At 41.3% G+C, this 19065-nt stretch overlaps 1 protein-coding gene across 6 annotated transcripts in view; it reads left to right on the forward strand.

Moving 5' to 3' along the window:
• Window positions 1-19065, forward strand: part of pleca (plectin a) — a 112997-nt gene that overhangs the window by 50857 nt on the left and 43075 nt on the right. The window contains exon 1 of one of the 6 annotated variants that reach the window (XM_085261758.1): window positions 13308-13326. The exons of the other annotated variants lie outside the window; for them this stretch is intronic. The gene's annotated coding sequence lies outside the window, so the exon portion shown is untranslated. Of the gene's footprint in view, window positions 1-13307; window positions 13327-19065 lie in introns of those variants that run through there. 6 annotated transcript variants of the gene reach the window in all.

Raw genomic sequence — 19065 nt, forward strand, 5'->3', positions numbered from 1 at the left:
ACTTACTTAGGTCACTTGATTCAGATTCAGCTTGTGTTTCGCTTGTTTCCTGAACACTCTGTCTATGGGAGACAACCTTAGGTTTGGTAGTACCAAGGTGCCGTTTCATTCTACTAGTTTTTGTTTCTTGCCTATTTTCTGCAGTACGCAGCAGCAACAAAAGCTCAGCGAGTGATGGGGGTTGTCGATCCTTAAGTTCTAGCTGCAAGACAGCAAGCAAGTCATGATTCCAACAACCCCTGTAAAATTGTTTCAGGAGGTGTTTGTCGACCTCTTGTGGCTGTACACCTCCCCTGCGTACAGTACGGTTCAATGCCACCTGCAGGCGATGCAGGTAAGCTGAGGGTTTTTCTCCAGGATCTTGCAACGTGTTCATGAACCTCACCAACAATTCCTCCCCATCCTCAACTGTGCCAAAGGCAGATTCCAATAATTGCAGGTAGGTAGATGGTGGCGCTTCAGGTCCAAGATGTCGAACTACATCTGAAGCAGGAATGAGGAGGCTCTCGAGAATTTTATGAGTCTTCTCCAAGTCAGAAACAGAAGTGTCCTCCATCATTAAATCAACATGAGAGCGCCAAGTATCATAATCAGCTTCATTATATGGCCAGGGAATCTTCCCAGAAAAAGCTCTCAGTCTCAAGGTGGAATGGGTACGTGACATCTTATCATCACTCTTTACAATGTGTTCAACCACAATTCTCTGTACGTCTGGTGGGTTAAGCTCACCAGGATTTAGAGTCAGGGATCTCTTGGTTCCAGAGCTTAAAGTCGGTGTGCGATATTCATCATCAGCGTGGCCAAGCTTAGGACAGACTGAAATACCAGCTGATTCAATAAAAGTAGCAGGGGTCTGGCTGGGCCTGTCAGTATGATCAACTTCCTCTATTTCAACCTCAGTACTGAGTGCAACACTTTCTTCGGCGACACCCACAGACTTTTCAATTTTTGTCATCACCTCTCTCAGTACCTCTTCAAAATCTTTCCCACTTAGCTTGGCTATTCCTCGCAGTTCACCTAGGTAAGTATCTGTGACACTCCCCCCAACTCTCTGGGAATAAACATCTGTCAAAGCATGTACAGAAAATACTACATCAGGATTGGCAGCTGAGGGGTGGACATAGGGCAACAAGGGTCCTAATGTTTGCACTGCTACTCCTGAGTTATACTCCACTATCTGATCCTTGTTGAATTCAGATACTTGATCATCAATGGTGAGGACCCTACTAATAGAGCCGTACTGCTTTAAGAACTCAAAAATCTCTTCATCCTTTTCTGATCCTGTTACCCCACGCACTATGACAGCATTTGGGACCTTAATACCTAATTTTTCAACAAAATCCATCTTTTGGTGCGACAGACGGTCTTACCAAAAGCTCAATCACACAAAATATGCTTCACTATCGTCACCCATTAATTCAAGGCTCCTGGCTGGCTCGCCACTTTTACACTGTAACCAGTATGTAACAAAATATATAAACAATGGGCAAATCAGAAGATTTCAGGAACGACAGGAGCCCAGAGGATGGGTAACCACAATGAAAACACAACTGCAAATGATGAAGCAATAGTTCAACTGTATTTGAAATTTGTGCACTGTATTGCCTTTACAATAACAACCAAAATTGTGTGTGCGCGCACAGATACCCAAAATAAAAAAAGAAAAGAATGTTAGACCCGGGTCTTTTAAAGTGTCAATAGGATCCAGATCAGGCCTGTTTGGTGATCTGGTGAGTTATTGGTGTGAGTTCAGTCCACGATCGATGTATGGTTTGCACTGTTTTGTCCTACCACAGTTCAGGCAACCAGACTTCAAGATTCAATTCCAAATGGGCTGTGGCTCGCCATCCATTGCAATGGAAAATTATTCCTCTTCTGCGGATTTCCACAAAGTCTGTAATCCAATGTTCTCCGAGGAGTCTCGGCTCCTTTCTCCAACTCAAAAAACCTGACCAGTGCAAGGCACTTTGTATTCATAAAACTAGCTTCGGCTATCCAAATCTGGCGGCTAATCAAGCAGACACCAACAACTTCGCTGTTTCAACAGCTACCACGTTTTCCCCACAGGTACTGCTATGGCGCGTGTGGTCTAAGCAGCCTTAGCAGCGCAACCAAACATGAAAAACAAGGCGGGACAAACAATCCCATTGGTTGGACTGCATTTGTATCCAGGTCAAAAAATAACCTTTGAGAAACAAAATAAATAAATAAATAACACAAATAATGCAATTCCATACAAAATAATTTGGATTTTTTCTTTAGAGTCTCTCTCCAATCATGAGTGCTTTTAACTGAACAAAATAAAACACCTTTAATAATAATTACAATAAACAGTCTCTAATTCCATCTGTTTGCCACTGGGCTACACGTGCGTGAATGGTAACGGAGCAACTCCAAAATAATGTCAAAACCAGAGTTTCTTTTGATGTTTTTATCACCTGAAACTTTTGGATCAGGTTGTGTGGTGAGCAGGAGAAGCTCTCAACATCTGGACGAGTGTGTCTGTTTCTTATTGTTGCCAGTAGCGATGCTATTGCCTCTGACCACTGTTCTGGCCTTGTACTCTATGCACTCATATTTCTTTGGTGCGTCATGTTACTGTGGCTGCAGGCATTCCTGGCCAGCCACGCCCTGCCATGGGTTTTGATGACTCATTGCAGTGGTCACTCACACACACACTTTCACATTTCCGTTGCTACGCTGTGGTTCCTCTTAATCATATGATGCTCCTATCTGATTTGGCGAAGTCTGGCGTTCATCCATTTTCTACTTTCCAAGTCGTCCATTTTAGGTTCAGGATTTTTCAAACCACCTTTGCACTGAGCTGCTTCATTCCTTCCCGTGTTGCCTCAGACTGGCTCAGAGGTCCATTAGTTTCTAACAGCATCAGCCATTTTTTTTTTCAGATGGTTTTTGATCCAAAGCTTTTATGCTGTGAACAGTATTTATAGTGGTTTGTGCATTACCAACAAAAACCTGTAGTCTAATAAGTTCGGCTTGACATTGTGATCCTTTAAAGCCAAAACAATGCATTGATGCTGTTATCCATTTTGTGTTAATCAGTGATAAATATGCTTTTCAAATATTTGAATAGTTGCTACATTTTTCTAAAACTCACATGGTTTATGTAACCATTTCTTGTCTTAATTACATATTTGTCCACATTTACCTGTGCATGGTAGGATAAAGCATGCTACTATCAGCACTGACAAGATTTTTGCTAAAACAAACACCAGCAACAACACAATAATGTTCTGCTCTCAGGCTTTGGTCACATTAGAGATTGTGTTCAGATTAGAGATTAGATGCTACTGATCAAACATGAGAAACATAAAGCTACAGCCATCAAAAATAGCTCAGGAAAAAAATAAGGCCTTGCCAAGTAAAGCTAACATGTCACAAGTCTGCCACAGCTCTGCACAGTCAGTAGTTTCCAGTAACCATTAAATGCTTGAAATACCCTGATACCACTCATCAGCCTGCAGACCTGTTTGAGTGTCAGCGATCTTCCTCTTGTTTGTCCCTCTTCTGCAGTAGGATGCTGCAGCATCTCACTCAAGGACAGTTTGACATCGAGGTGTGAAGTCAGGAAAGCTTGAATAGCCTTGTTGGCTGCCCTCAACTTAGCTGTCTGCTCATATACAGAGATATATAATTAGTGTCAGTCCCAGGTAGGCGTAAATCAAGTAGTCATACACATTTAAGGGTGTCTAAAAGCTGTGAAAAAGTAGCTTTCTTTCTGTTATTAGCTAAGAGAACAGAAAAGTGGACAGTGGTGAGCAACAGCCCGATCATGTCTAAATTTACTTCAAACCCACGCTCTGCAACATGTATCTAATACACGTATCTAATAAACATTGAGAAGTTCAGTATATTTAGATGGTGCAATGACTCACAGGCTGTGACACAAGGCTGCGTTTCCTCTGCTGTTTGTTTACAGGCTACATCCTTCTTGGTGCTGTCATGATAACAGCATAAAGACACTTCATACAAACAAACTCCTGCTGCCACAAGCAGCTCTCTCTTTCTCCTTTGATTAAAACAATTTCATTGCAGTGGGCAGCTTTGACCTGGCCAGTGTTTGGAGCTCCATTTATAGCTTCATTCTTTCACTTTGGTTGTTTTTCTTCTGGGACAGGCCCAAATCACACAGTGTTTATTCAGCTTAACAAGGACTCGTTACTGCAGCAGAGACATGGCTCCATATGAAATTGATTAACTCCTCGCTGAGCACTGATAAAAATGCTTATGAGAAATTCTGCTTTCTCCTATGTGCATTTTTTAATGACGCTATCCGGGTAACAAGCATATACGTCCATGATGTTAAAATCAGATTTGTCAACATTAACCATCCATCAGTTCCCAAAAAACCTCTAGCTGTATTTTTGGTTTATATGGGATGTTTTAATTAAATGCATAATCAAAAAGCAATATATTACATAGCCAACTGGATTTGTATTTGTATAATATTTCAACATTTGCAGTTTAATCAGGTGCGATTCATCTTTTTCTGATGAGATTTAAGTTTCCTTTTTCAAATACATTTAAACTAAACCATACTAAACTAAACTGCATTGTAGAGATTCCATCTCTAAAATTAGTATGAAACTGCTACAAGCTTTGTTGGTGAATCTTATCACTCTGTTTAGTTTAATGTTAGGTACACTTACTTTCTTGTGTGTGTTCTCTGTTTTTCACTCATATTTGTGAGTGGGCTGATGTGTAAGGGTAGAGATGTCCATATAAAGGTTCCATTATATGGAGTTTCCAGCAAATTTTAAATCCATGAGCCATTCTGCTAAAAGTTGACACCGTATCCATCTGCCTTGGGAAAAAATGTGCCTTTTAAATCACTAAAAGATTTTTGCACTCGTTTTACATGAGGTGGACAGATGTAAGTACTAACTCCAGAAGCACAGATGGATCAGAGAATAAGACGGATGACGCCTTTAATGCATACATTATCCAGAGGAATTTGGCCTCCATTGCACTGCAGACAGTTCAGTTTGCAGAATGTCCTCAGGACTTAACTGAACATCGTGTCAGGAACATGTTTTAAGTGCAATAGTTGCAGAATTTATCACCACACGTGTGTGTGAACTGTTTCAGCAATAGTCCTCCCAGCATTTTCCCACTACTCCATTTCCAAATGTCAAAATGCAGACTTGAATTTAACGACTTGGAAGACAACCATACAGCTTAAACGACTCGCTATAAAGTACGCACTGGAATGTGGAGAGCATTTATCTGCCAGTAGAGTTGAATAGGTTTATTTTAAAGCACCCAGTGTCACTTTGAGTTGTCTTCATTCCCTCGACCTCGACCATCGCCACCATGGCAATGAGCTTTCATCATGACTTGGAGAGAGCAACAATAAACATCTACATTATTTATATCCAGACAAAGGTTGAGGATGCGTATTATTTTTTATTTTTCCCATCAGGCTGTTTTTAAATAAGATTGACTGGAGATCGTCAATCTCTAGATTGCATTTAAGAAAGGCTACAACTGAAGCTGTTAGAGGTGTGACGCAGGTGCAGACAGCTTCACTTCACTCCATCTATGATTCTGTGTTTGAAAACCAAACAAAAACTCTATTGTTGCTGCCAATGTGTTTGATATAGAGCCACGGACAGGTAATGGAGAACACATGGCGATTAAGTCTCTGCATCCAGTGAGCCAACACAGTCCTCAAGTTTTTTTGATGAATCCCAAGACCACTAAATTCTTGCGCTGTGAGAGGCCTGTTTTCTTTTACCAGAAGAGTTCTTACCAGCTGTGCCATGCAGCAAGAATTTATCTGTGCTAGCAAAAAGATTGTGATTCATTCTTCCAGACATCTTCACTTAACGCTTCAGTATATCATTTCGAGTTCTATGACAGCCTATCGAAATACGATGGAACTGGCAGGAGATCATTTGCCGGGTATGATCTGCAGTGGAGCCTCATCTGGCGCAAAAGTTATTTGCGCTGATTGTTGCCATGCCCCAAAAGGGCGGGGTTATATCCATCTCCAGAATTCTGATTTATCAGTGGCAGTGTTTATGTGACTGCATAATGTTGAAATAGCTTAATACTGTTTGCCCCAGACCTGCTAGAGGGAGTCATCTTCCCTCTCCTGCATGCTCTTACTCCAAGCGATTTCTTATAAAACATTGCTCCCAGTAGAGCAATCAAGTTTCTTGACAAATGGGTTTGACACAAACAGGCAAAAGCTGATTTTCATTAAGCAGATTATAAAATTGATTGTTTGGAAAAATAATTAAAAAGCTTGAACCTCTGTATTTATTTCAACACTTCACCCTAATAGGTTTTCTGTTCAGAGATTTTAATGTGATCAGCAGAGATGTGCTCCTATATTCATTATTATTATTAAATGACTGTTAAATGTTGCAGCTGTCAGAGAGAAGAGGGAAAATTAGGAAGAATTAGGGAAAATCACCATCTCCTGCAGACTTTTTCCAAACCTCCTGTTTGTATTTTTAGCTCCACTGGCAGCTGTTGTTACCCTGGACTCTTATAACTGCTGTTCAGTCTCATTTGGTCTCAGAGGAGGTTGAGTAACATGGACCTAAACACAGGCACAATTGTCTTTTCTTATGGGGAAATCCACGACTTGATGGCTTTTCCATTTAGGTTTGCAGAATTGGCTGGCCGGAGATGTGGGCTATGAGTGAGGAAAGGAAAGCATGGAGACCAAAGATTATACACTGTTTGTACTTAATGTTTGACATTTAGGTTTGGTGTCTTTGAATAGCACTGAAGAACCTTTGGAAAACATTAGTGACCATGACTGTATATTATATTGGGCAAATTCAGTAGTTTAGAATACAAAGAGAGCCTTTCATTCTGGAACCTTGTATTTCGTCAAAGTGACATTTTCAAAACCTCTTGCCTTTAAAAACACATGCCGATGATTCGCCACAGCTGTCCCTGTTTTGCACAGCATTGTATGCATGGTTGTTATCCCCTCAGGCCTGTTCGGTGTTGGTTGTGTCATCCCTGCCCCATATCAGATGTTTTAGCTTTCAGCTTGTTTTTTCCCTGTTATCTGTTACCTACACATCTGTTTGAATGTTAAAGTCTCATTTCATTCATGCATGTAACACGGTATATGTACTATTCTGCAGTGTGTCTGTCTTACAGATGATTGGATTACCACCCATCACCGCTAATTGTTGTATCCCTGTGTTATTACAGGTGTATTACTTCTAATGTCTGATGCTGTGTTAGAGTGCTGCACATTTTAAATCACCATCCTTTTACTGAAAATCTTCTGTGCAGTTATTTGTCCAAATGACTCTGAGGTATGCTAAAAGGCAGAATGTAATGTCTGGCTTTTTTGGTTTTAATTCTTTAGTTATTGCCAGGCTCCGTTTGGACTGTAGTCAACATACCACTAGCTCATTACAGTTACTCCAATCCTGCGTTATTAAGACCTTCAGTAAGTCCTGCAGTGACTTTACAAAAACTATTTTTATTGTTTTTGTCTCCAGTGCTGTTGGTAAACTCTTGTTGTTGTTCTCATCTGAGGCTGGTGAGGAAGGATTAAGATGACAACCTAGTGATGGTGAATTTGTGTGTGATGCACAGTTTTCTACACCATCAGCTCATATATGAAATAACTAATAGTACTAAAACTGGTTCACGTTAAGTAACTAGACATGAATAATATCTTGCATTTTAAATATTTATTTCATGATTATATATTGTCATACACTGTCTGATTTGTGCATAGATTTTGACGGATTATTTAGCAAAGAAAGAATTCATTGTTTGCGTTTTTATATATATAAAACCCACACTGTTTTTGCACTTTGTGTTGAAAGCTGGCTAAGGTAGCAGGGGTTTTGTAGCAGCGGCACTGCCCATTACCCACACAAGGTCCAAACCTCCTTTTCTCGTTTCTGTTTGGATCCTTTTGGTTTCTGTTTGCATCCTGTGTGCGCACACCCCTTTAGATTCTCCTCCTCTCTTCCCTCTCGCCTCTCATCCACACTGTTTCTGTTTCGACTGGGGACTGAGAAGGTAGGAGGGGTTCTGAGCATCGCTGTTTCTCCATGCTGACTCATGATGACAACTGGGTAGATAAATGCTTCATCAAAGTGAATCCAAAATTATGTAGAATTAAGAATTTTTAACAGGTCTTCTTTGTGATATATTTCTCTATGCAAATACTGCGCATTGAAGTGCTTATAGTATCTGAAGAAGGAATTCCTTGAGGATCTCAAAGAACACAAGGGAAGACATAATGGTGGCTGGAATGGTAATGCCATTAGCCAATCTGAAAGCAATCTACGAGCTTCTCTTCAAAGATGGCGTCATTGTGGTTAAGAAGGACAGGCGGCCACAGTCCATGCATCCTGATCTCAATGGGGTGAATAACCTAAAGGTGATCCGTGCCGTGGGCTCTCTCAAAACTAAAGGCTACGTCAGGGAGACTTTTGCCTGGAAACATGCCTATTATTATCTCACCAATGAAGGTATCGGGTACCTGCGAGATTACCTGCACCTGCCTCCAGAAATCATGCCTAGAACCCTTCATCGCATTTTTCGCCCTGGATTTTCTGCTCGAGTTCAAAGCGTGAAAGGCCCGAGATCTTCCATTTCAGAACTGAAGGCCCAAGGAAGAACCCAAGAGGGTGTTACGGACAGGCACGTTTACCGTCACAAGAGAGTTGAAGAAGAACAACCTGACAGACTTCCAAAAACCTTCAGAGGCTCCTACCAGATGTCCATTGGTCAGCCTAGAGATCAAAACACTACCTTGTTCAAGGTGGACAAAGACCTCTGCATAGAAGAGGAAAGTCACAGTAAAGTTTTCAATGCTTCTGTTCTCCACTATGAAGACAAAGCCACCAGAGGTCATTACTCAGTCGAGGAGGCCAAGCAAGGTTTTCATTCTCCTTCAGTTGTGATAAAGTTTCCAAAAGAAATCCAGACAGTTCAGAAGGTTCCTGGTGTTCCAGTAACAGAGGTCCTGCAGGAATCGTTTAAGAACACATGTGCTGAACCACAAACAGGTTATAAGGAGTCTGGACGTGTTGCTATGGCCACCATGAAGGTGCAGAAGACTACAACTGAGGAACCTGTAAAAGAACTGATCTTAAATGAGATGAGAAGAGAGACCAAATATCTGTTCTTGGGGGTTCTTGAAGAAGAGGTACCTGCGAGTGAATGCGGTATACAAATGGTAGCAGACCCCCAGGCAGTCCCTTTGATGGAAGAGCTTATTGATGATGAAGAGAAAGATGAAGACCTTCTCCATGAGGTTGTCAACTCAGCTCCGTTTGGATCTTCTGCTGACGTTGTGACAGAAGAATACCACAAGAAGTTGCCAGGTGATGTTGAGGAGATGAAACATGTGATGGTTGAAGTTTACAGCCCTGCAGATAAAAGTGAAACATCCAAGTGTGACACTTACAAATCTGTGCAAAATATTCCCGAGGAAAAAACAATGGAATCTGACATTACAGATACAGAGAATGAAAAAGACAGTGAGACAATAGTTTCTGCAGAAGTCATGATTTCTCATGATGCATCTGGAGCCTCCTCCACTGCAGCCACTAAAGCAGACCGTCCCGTCCCTATAGTCCCACCAGTTTACCCAGCTCTGAAGATCCCTCTGCTTCAGGTAGACTGCACCACTCTTACAGAAGAACCTGAAAAAGGTAAAGATGCTCAGAAGACCGGGCCTGACTTCCCTGAAGGTTTGAGCTTCTTCTAACTCCTCCTCCCGTTTCTTCCTCTTTCATTTGCAGTAAAGGCTATCTTGGTGTTGCTATGGCTGCTGGCTCTGTTTATGTGGATGAAGCAGAGATAATTTAATCTCGTCTCTTATTGATACAAATAATGGTCCTGTCATTTTTCATATAGCTAAATAACAACAGACTGTCAATTAGGTGTCATTTTACAGATGCGGATTGTGGCAACCAGTGGCCCACTTACACAGACAAGCTTTGTCTAAATGTGAATCATGCACATGTTTGCATACTGTATGTTAGTGAGGGTACAGTTATATTTTTAAAATGCATTAGTCCTCATTTTGTTTACTGTCACACATCTGCTTACGGGACTCACAGTAACTAAAACTCGAACTGTAGAAACATTAAGAATTTATAACAAATAAGAAAATAATGTGACCAACACTGATTATTGAGACACCTTGTAGATCATTCGTTTTATGTGGCCTGTGATGCTTTACCTCTGCTAGTCTTCTTAACTGGAAACACATATAACTCTTTCTTTGAGATGTTTCGAGGGTTAAAAACAAGCAAAAAGCAAAGATAACATATGAAGCTTCTACATGTTCAAACTGCATCTGTCAAGCAGATTATTACTGTCGTATATTCAGCAGAACAGGCAGTTTTGTTCTGCAGTGGTTGTGATCTATACTCAAACGAAAAACAGTGTGTTCAGTTCCCCAAGGAGAACAGCATCAACTACCCATTAATTCAATGAATATTTAATTAACGTCTTGTTATTTTTAAGGTAGCAAAATTATATTTATGTAGCACAGCAGGTACAAACTGCAGCACAACAATAGAGAGATCAAAACTAAACTGAAAGACTCACAAAAGCTCCTGAATTAATGAAAAGGGGTAAAGTTGATCATTTTAATTCATTAAAGAAATAGAAATTTAAAAAGATAATTATTAAATTAAAAATGTTTTTAAAAAAACATGTAAAAATAAAGTAAATAGTAAACTTGAGAAAACCAACAAATTAAATTAAGTAAAACAACCAGAACTCAGTTAAAATTATAATTAAGACCAGCAACTACATGACTGACAAACACAACCAAACAAGAATCTTTTAATTTCTTTTACTTATTTATTTTTGTATTTTTGAAGCCTTAAAGATCAAAGAGGCTTCTCTGGTATTGGTGGAAGAACCTGTCAGCCTGTTGAAGCTGGTTCATAGTTTACTGACACGTCTGAGAGATATTGAGCTTCCAGACCAGAGAGATGTCTGCATCGTGTCAACAGACATTAAAATATTCAGATAAACTAAGTCTAAGTGGAGGCAGATACTGTAGTTACCTCTGTGTGGGTGTTATATGGTCAAATCTTCTTTTTTAACTTAAACTCTGGCAAACATGTTGTGGCGTTGTAGGGTATCTACAGGTGTCTAAACACAGTATTCAGTATTAAATCCATGCAAACATTTGTGCTGCTGCGTGCGCTACATCAATGTGGCTGATTCATTAATTCTGGCATCTGCTGTTCTGCAGCTGCATGCACTCGTGTGTCCATCTCTCTTCATCTCACAGAACATGCTGCATTTCACACGGCCCCCAAACTAGATATTAATACAGCGCATAAAGACTTATAAAAGATAAATGCTTCTGCAAATCCACGTGCTGAATTCCCTGGCTCTACCTTTTCAATATGACATCTGCCTGAGAACCTTCCATTGTCGGGCTGATATATGACTCAGCAGAGACTGGAAAAATGTGAGTGCCATTAAACCACACTCAGCTTTTCCTGTCTGTGCCGAGGGCGAAGCAGCAAAGCAGTCCAAAACACAGAGTGTGTGGCATTTGCCACCTTTCATCTAACCTCCACTTAGCCCAGCCTGCAATGAACATGAACTCCAACATTTAAAAAGACCATACTGTATTTGAGTGGGTTAGCTGCAGCAGAACACAGAGTGTGTAACCTGCTGACTCCTAATCTAGTGTGTGCTGCATTTTTCATATAATACAGTAAGAAAGAAAAATCATCAAGAAACCTGTTTTGGCTACGATGGAAATGAATTTTTCTAGAGACTTTATGGAGGCTCTGATTCAACACGGCCAAGGTAGGAAGTCTTTCTTGTTGGAACAGTTCTGTCTTCTTACCAAAAGGTGTCAGCACAGAAATACTTTATGGCCAGTCTCAGGTTATCTAGCGGACCAAAGAGGATGAAGCAGGTTAGGGTGTGTCTCGCTGCCGCAGATCAGATAACAGCTGAATACTGGCCATTGTGTCTGGGATTAAGTACACAATCTTAAACACAGTGTTTAAGACGTTTTTAATATTGTTTTCTTAAAAAAACAATTGCATGTCTACCGTCTAGTTTATTTTGATCCTAAAAGAACTAATGTGTTTTTTTTAAAGATTAGGAGTAAAATTTATTATAGTTCATAACTTTAACATTGAAGACCTTGAGTTAGACACCTCCCACGCTGCCTGCTGGCTGCGTCCGGGATCAAGTTTCCTGGTGTAAAATCCAGAGGGGTGTGGGCTGCAGGATGGCCCCTGACTGGCTGCTTCACCTCTCTCCTCTGCACAAAATGGTCACAGTGAAAAAGAGGCAGACCAGGCAGGGCTCGGGAGTAATGGGCAACTGAATAGATAACATATCTTAAGATGCACTTTTGCATTCTTTGTCTGTTGGGCTCTAACTAATGATCCATATCTTTATTGATTAGTTTTAGGCCACATTAATCAACCAAAAAAAGTTCAGAAAAGGTGAAAATGTTGTTTTAAAAGCAGCTTAGAATTAAAGATAGTCAACTTTTAATTATATTTAAGCCACAAAAAGAGCAAAAATGAGAGCTGGGGATTTTTTTTTGACATTTTTGTTGTGACACTTCAAACTTTTTGTGTTATTTATATCTGATGTATCATGAACATTTATTTCATTGACTTTGTCAGTTGGGCAGAACTTTAAATAGTATACGAACAACATCTTATATCGCAATTCTACACAACTACATGATAAGTGTGAAAATATTGTCCAAGAACTGAGCTAATATGTCCGACCTGTGTCGTTTTTGTGTGATCAGATTAAAATGTTCCATCTGTGACTTTAAAACAAAGCCGAGCTATAGTAGCGTAGAGTGATGCACATCCTGTGGATACGGCTGCATAATTGCACTGTTTCCAATAAATCTTTTTTTTAACGGCTTTCACAGAGCCGCCTTTGTTATAGCTGGCAAAAGTCACGTTTTCCGTTCTTTGTCTAAATCCTGTAAGAAAAAATGTGAATGTGTCCCTGGGAGTCTCTCTGAAGCCTTGCACATGGATTCCATCCAGCGGCGCTCGCAGAAACCACCACGCATGAGATGCTGTTTCCACTGAGGAAAGCCTCACAAATTAAATCAAACTCGCAACGCTGTGTAGTTTGTACTTCCCAGCTGTGCCTCCGCTTTTCTCTCTCGCTCTCACTCTTTCCTTTTTTTTGGGTGTTTTTTCTGCACGCCCCCCCTCGTTTTTATCAGAACATAATGTCATGAGGTCAGCTCTGACTCCTTGGCAGTTCTGCATTTTCTCTAAAAGTTGTGAAGACGCTGAGAGAAGATGGAGTTGTGCTGTTGCTTCTGCCCAGGACCTCCCAACGGTAGGTTTTATTTTTACCGGAATCTTTTTTTAGACTCTTTATCAGTGAACTTAAAGATACCAGATCAAGAATAAACTATGCTGAGGTTAATTTCTTGAATTATGCTTGCCATCTGAGGACACTGCCACTCCCAGTATCAGTACTTTAGATTAAAAACATCTCTCACATTCCTCACATTGCTTTGCTAGTCTTACCTACGCTGTTATGTGAAAGTTGGGCATTAATATCGGAGGCTTTTTAAGTGAAATTCTAAGAACTTCTGAATTAATTAAATGTGTAACTTTGTGGATTTTGGCTATGTTGCTTTCGCGGGAGTATGTAGAATGTGTATCACAATATGGGAATCATTGAGCGAGTGCATACCATGTGAGAAGAGGGGGAGTGGGCTGGCTCCTCCCATGAGGGAGTGGTGAAATGAATTTATTCCAGACGTCTCTACTGCTCCCCTGGATTTATTCCCTTTGCTCAATCCTCACTGTAACTAATTGCCAAATTGCAGTGCCAGTTTCTAAGGCTTTGGGGATTTGGTTGACATTTTCAAACAAGGATCATATAAGGTCTCTCCCCAAATCAACTGCCAGCACTTTAGACTAACAACGCCCACTTTTTCTTCTACACTTTTGCTTCTGGTCTTTGTGCCTAAACATAGCTTCTTTTTTTTTGTTTTAAATTTAGTGCAAACTATATTGTGTAAGACTATTCTGTATTCCCTTCTTTATATAGCATGACACAGTGCTCACGCTAAAGACAGCACGAGGTCGAGGCCGTCTCGACTATTTTTGCTTTCTCTATGGTGGCTGTTGGTGTGTGGCGTCGCTGTAAATGTGCGAGGGTGACACTCGTCTTGGTGTTGGGTTTCTGCACCACAGCTGATGTTCTTTTCATTTGTTCTGACAACAGAGACCTTGGCAGCGATGCTGTTTTGCCTCAAGCAATATTTTATTTTTTTAAACAGTGATGCAAACAGGTGATGTGTGCATATTTCTGCAGGTGCAGTTAGTGTTTCACAACTCTGTGTTTCGAGTTAGGCTGGTGAGGAGAAGCTCCCACAGAGGAATTTCATTGTGATCATTTGGTGACATAGAACTGTTTTAATAAAGGTGATTGACAGGTTTGAAAATGATTGCGCTTAAAGCGGCGTCCTTAAAAGGCATGCAGTCTGGTTCCAGAGGACATCTTCCCTCGAGGCTTTTCTCTGTTTTAACAACAGAGCCAGGGTAAGATGGAGAAAAATGAAAAACACTTTAGGATTTAGAGCTAACAATGCAGCTGGCAGTTCAGAGATGCTGAAACGGTTGGTTGTAAAACAGGATCCAGTTTAATCAGGCTCTGGGAAGCTTATACACACTGGTTGGGCTGTCCAAGCATAAGGAAACTATTAGAATTACGGGAAAATTGTGAAGTTACATAAGGAGAATGAATTGATAGGGAGCGGATGATTATGTGATGAGGGAAAATAAAATTGGGAGGCATGGCTTCAGTATAAATATTTGGAAAAGGCGGAAGGGGTTGGCCTGCGACTGTCTGTGACTCGTAAACCGCGATGGAAAATGGGCTTCAGTCGGTAAAAGAAAACTTATGGAGTGAATCAGTTGGAAACTTTGACTCCAGCTCACAGTGGATGTCCCTTAGTTTGCCTCTTATCAAGGCTGACCCGACTGAGCGTGCTCTGTGTGTGTGCTCGTCACACAAAACAGCCTCATATATTATTAACTCCTGCAGATAGTCTGCAGCTGGCAAGGAAAGCAGAGAGCAAGTTTCTGTAGGGCAAAACCAGTGGAGTTACTTGATCTGTGGACAAAGAGGACAAAACTTATTTTTAACAGCGTCAGAGCTCCTCGTGCTGCCAGAGTTACAGCTTTTACTTTTAAAAGAAGTGCAACTTAAACGTGAATATATGAGAAACAGAGAGAGGAATTGTAAAAGTGCAGAGGAAAAAGGGGGAGGGAAAGAGTGCCGGAGTGAGAGAGATCAGCCACTTCTGCCAGAGGACTGAGTCACAGAGCAGAGCGAGGTGTGCTCTTTCACTCGTGTCTTGTAAAAGTCGCGGACAACTTAGCTGCAGCGCTCGTTTTAAAGTACGGGGTGACACCACACCCCTAGACGCTCCCCTACTCCTCCCCTTTACTCCCCCCCTCCACCTTACCTTCCAACTCCCCCCTCGCCGCTACCCTCCCCAACCCTCCCACCTTTCAGAGCCTGGGACTCTCCACTTTGTACCAGGCCCGATGCCGGCAAGCCCCCCTGGAAATGTGTTCCCAGCCCTTGTGGCTGTGGGCCACATCGTTACCTTGATCGTTTTCTGGCAGTGGAGAGTACGCAAGAAGCAAGGTAAGAAAAGCTTGAAAAACTCATCGCTTCAAGGCTTGCGCAGGGAGAGCTGACGGCGAGATCGGCAGATCAAAGATTTTCCTTTGCAAACAGTTTGTTGCCGGCAGTCCTGTTCTGTCGTCTCTACTCTCTCTCGTCCTCTGTGTTTTTGCAGCACACGCTCCTCTCTCGCTCTTCCTCACTGCCCCCCCTCCTTTTTTTCCCCTCACACATCTCGGTTTCCTGTGCTATGGAGATGTTGCGATTAACCCTGTAAATGCTGGCTGGAGGGTGATGACGTCCAAAGAGCTGGAGTATTCTTGTGGAGAATGGGGTTTCGGCTTAGTCAGAGCTCTGACGGGCACTCCTCAGCTTCAGCTTTGCTCCTAAGTTGCAGTTTTTCCCTTCTGAAAACTATTCCATCATTTTTTTTTTCCATCTTTGTTAAGATCTGGCTAAAGATCTATGTGTGCAGCTCTCTTAAAGTGACTGGATATAACTTTAATCTCTCCACTTTACAGACCTACCCCAGTTGTGGAGGCTGCTGTATTGTTAAAATGCTGGTTCAACCTGTTTCATCTTGGCACACTGGCGTTGTTAGGTTAACCATATCCTTTTGTTAACCAATCTTGCTGCAAGCATAGAAGAGTTACACGATGTTCAACTAAACTATGCAGCCTGAAGGTTGGTTGCATACTCTTTAATGTCATGACACACTCCTCAGGAAGGCCCACGTTATTGTTGACACAGCTTAACACTGTGGTGGTTGTCAGACACACCCCTGCAGGTGACACACCCTGAGGTGCTTTAAAGAATTTTTGACTGACAGTCTGCGGGTAAAAGAGAGAACAATTGTTGTTTTGTTTTTTTATTTTGTTTTGTCTTTCAAATGGGAAACCTGTTTGGCACTTTAAAACAACCGTGCACATTTACTGGATAATCTATTTGCACATAAAATAGCCTTTACATGAAATCTCTCTCACCTAAATACGTTTTAAAAAACAAAACTAACATTTTGAAATAGTTGGCTGTTAAAGCTAAATTAGAGCACTACTGTACTATTATCTGACCAGTGCTCTCAGCTGTAAACTACACAATCAGGTTGTAGTTGGGTGGAGCAAGACACGCCTTGAGTAGATAAGAGCAGTTTTCACAACATTCCTCACATTGTTGTGAGCAGATGAATGATTTTCAAAGAATTCTGAAAAGTCTTTCCCCAAAAAGGAAAAGTCCCTGTCCAGAGACTTAATATCCAAAATATGATCAGAACATAAGCAAAACAGGAGAAATTAACAACACATGTATCCTCCTCTCCCTCTGTCTGCGTGACTCGAATGCGTGTGGTCTGTAAATTGCACGCAACTGAAGCCGCGATCAAAGGTTGCCAGGAAGTGCCGTTTGACTGGTAAATCGTGTGCCAACACTGCATTGCAAAACTAGGCCATGTATCATCACTAGCTCCTGTCGATATCAAGGTGCTTTGCATTTGGGGAAATCTGCTTTCAGCTCTGTTCTTGCCGCAGTGCAGACCGTAAGAGCTGCACATCAGGTGTGATCGTATTCCCTCTTTATAGCATATTTCTGGCGGCGGCAAGATCAATATCAGGCTGTCTGTTCATTGTTTACATTACAGATTCAGTCATTCAAGTCAAACATTTCGATTTAAGGACACAACCCGAGTCCACTTGTGTAAGTTGAACTGTAGTTTGCTGGAACACCAAGGTGCCTTTGACACAGGGGGAAGGTGGAAGTAGGTAAAAGGGACTTTACCCAGAGCCAGGTTTAAAAAAAGCTCCGTGCCACAGATGGTGACTGACTAATGGTAGTAAACTCGACACTGAGGACGGTGGCCTGCGTATCCTGGATACAGTCATAACAAACGATCATTTAGATCCTCGGGACGTTAGAAGAATCTAAGTCCTGCTTCATTAGAGGCTCCTGCTCATTTTGATCTGTTCTTTATGATCATTTAATGCCCTTCCCTGCTATTTTTGACTGCGTTTTTTTTTTTTTAACTTTGAGATTTCCTCTAATTGTTTTGTGCAAAGGTCTTTTTAAGACTCTCAAGATTAGGATACTGCATTCCCATCACAATAAAAGTCCTTAACAATATTGTCTAATCCATTTAGGAAACCACACCCAAATCTGCAACAGTATTAATGGCAGACTCAGACTGGCAGCCGTGTCTGCTAAACCGCGCGCCACAGACAGCACAGCGTAGGATCGGTTTCAGATTTGGTCTCGTGGTGTTCAGCCGTGACTCACTTTCCTGTCTCCTTTCACTGTGGTGGTAATAACAGACTGAGGAGGGAGGACGCCCCGCTGGGCAATAACTGAAAAACGAGAAAACATTCTGTTACTAAAGGACACAAAAACAATAAACAATGCACACCCAGCGTGTCCCTACATGCCCTTCACAATACCCAGCCTAACATAAAACACATTAGTGGTAAACCTCAATAGTAGCTGGGTTCATTGACTGTCATACACAGCATACAGTACAGCGTGTGTCTGCGCTGAGGGAGGGCCTTGGTTCTTATCCTCATCTCTGTCCTCGACTGTTTTTTCTATCTAGGCTGTTGCCGTATTGGCATCATCGTTATTAATGAAAAACGAAGCCACAGCCAATCAGATGCTTTCCGGATTGTACTGCATTCATTCTTTTTCTGCATTCATAATTCTGTCACTTTCGAAAAGATCCACAACACCACACAACACCACCTAACCATGTCAGAGCCTCCGCCATGTTTTACAGTTTTACAACAGACACTGTTGCACTGCTCTCCTGACGTCTTCAAGACCTGTTGCCACTGATTTTCAGTCTGGTTCTTGAGTAATTTAATCATAATAAAAATAATTTAGAAATAATAATTTGACATATCTCAGCCTTTCCCCACCTTCCTTAAGAATGGCTTCCTGACAGCCACCATTCACTGAGAACATTTCTGATGAGCTTCACTGAACAATAGTTGCATCAATTGAAGTCCAGATGCATCTATTTCACACCTGTCAACGTGTTGTCTTTGGTATTTTCCATAGATTACTGTAAAGAAATGGGAACTCACTCAGGCTGCTAGTAACAAAGTGCCTAAAGAAACAGTTTAAAACTTTGTTTTAGACACATCACTAGTTAATCCCGTGAGTTACTACTGGTATTATTTTATTGCTTAATCAGAAGTTTTGTTACCAGATTGTACCTTAACCCGCCCCCAATTAAAAGAAATATAACTTCTTCATAAATTAATTCATGGTCATGGCAGTTGGATTCTGTCACATGCGGATTAACGAGGAGCCAGCACCTTTTCAGTTATGTGAAGTATTTCTTAAAGTTGCGCAAAAACGGAGAGAAAATGAGCCTCCTGTGTCGGGGATATTTACGAGGCACAGCTGTTATGGATGTGAAGGGAATGTGATGATTTATTACCGGGG

Source organism: Mchenga conophoros, linkage group LG22, assembly GCF_057382185.1.
Source record: "Mchenga conophoros isolate Kocher_MC1m ecotype Shallow Benthic linkage group LG22, M_conophoros_male_GT1.1, whole genome shotgun sequence".
Lineage (NCBI taxonomy): Eukaryota > Metazoa > Chordata > Actinopteri > Cichliformes > Cichlidae > Mchenga > Mchenga conophoros.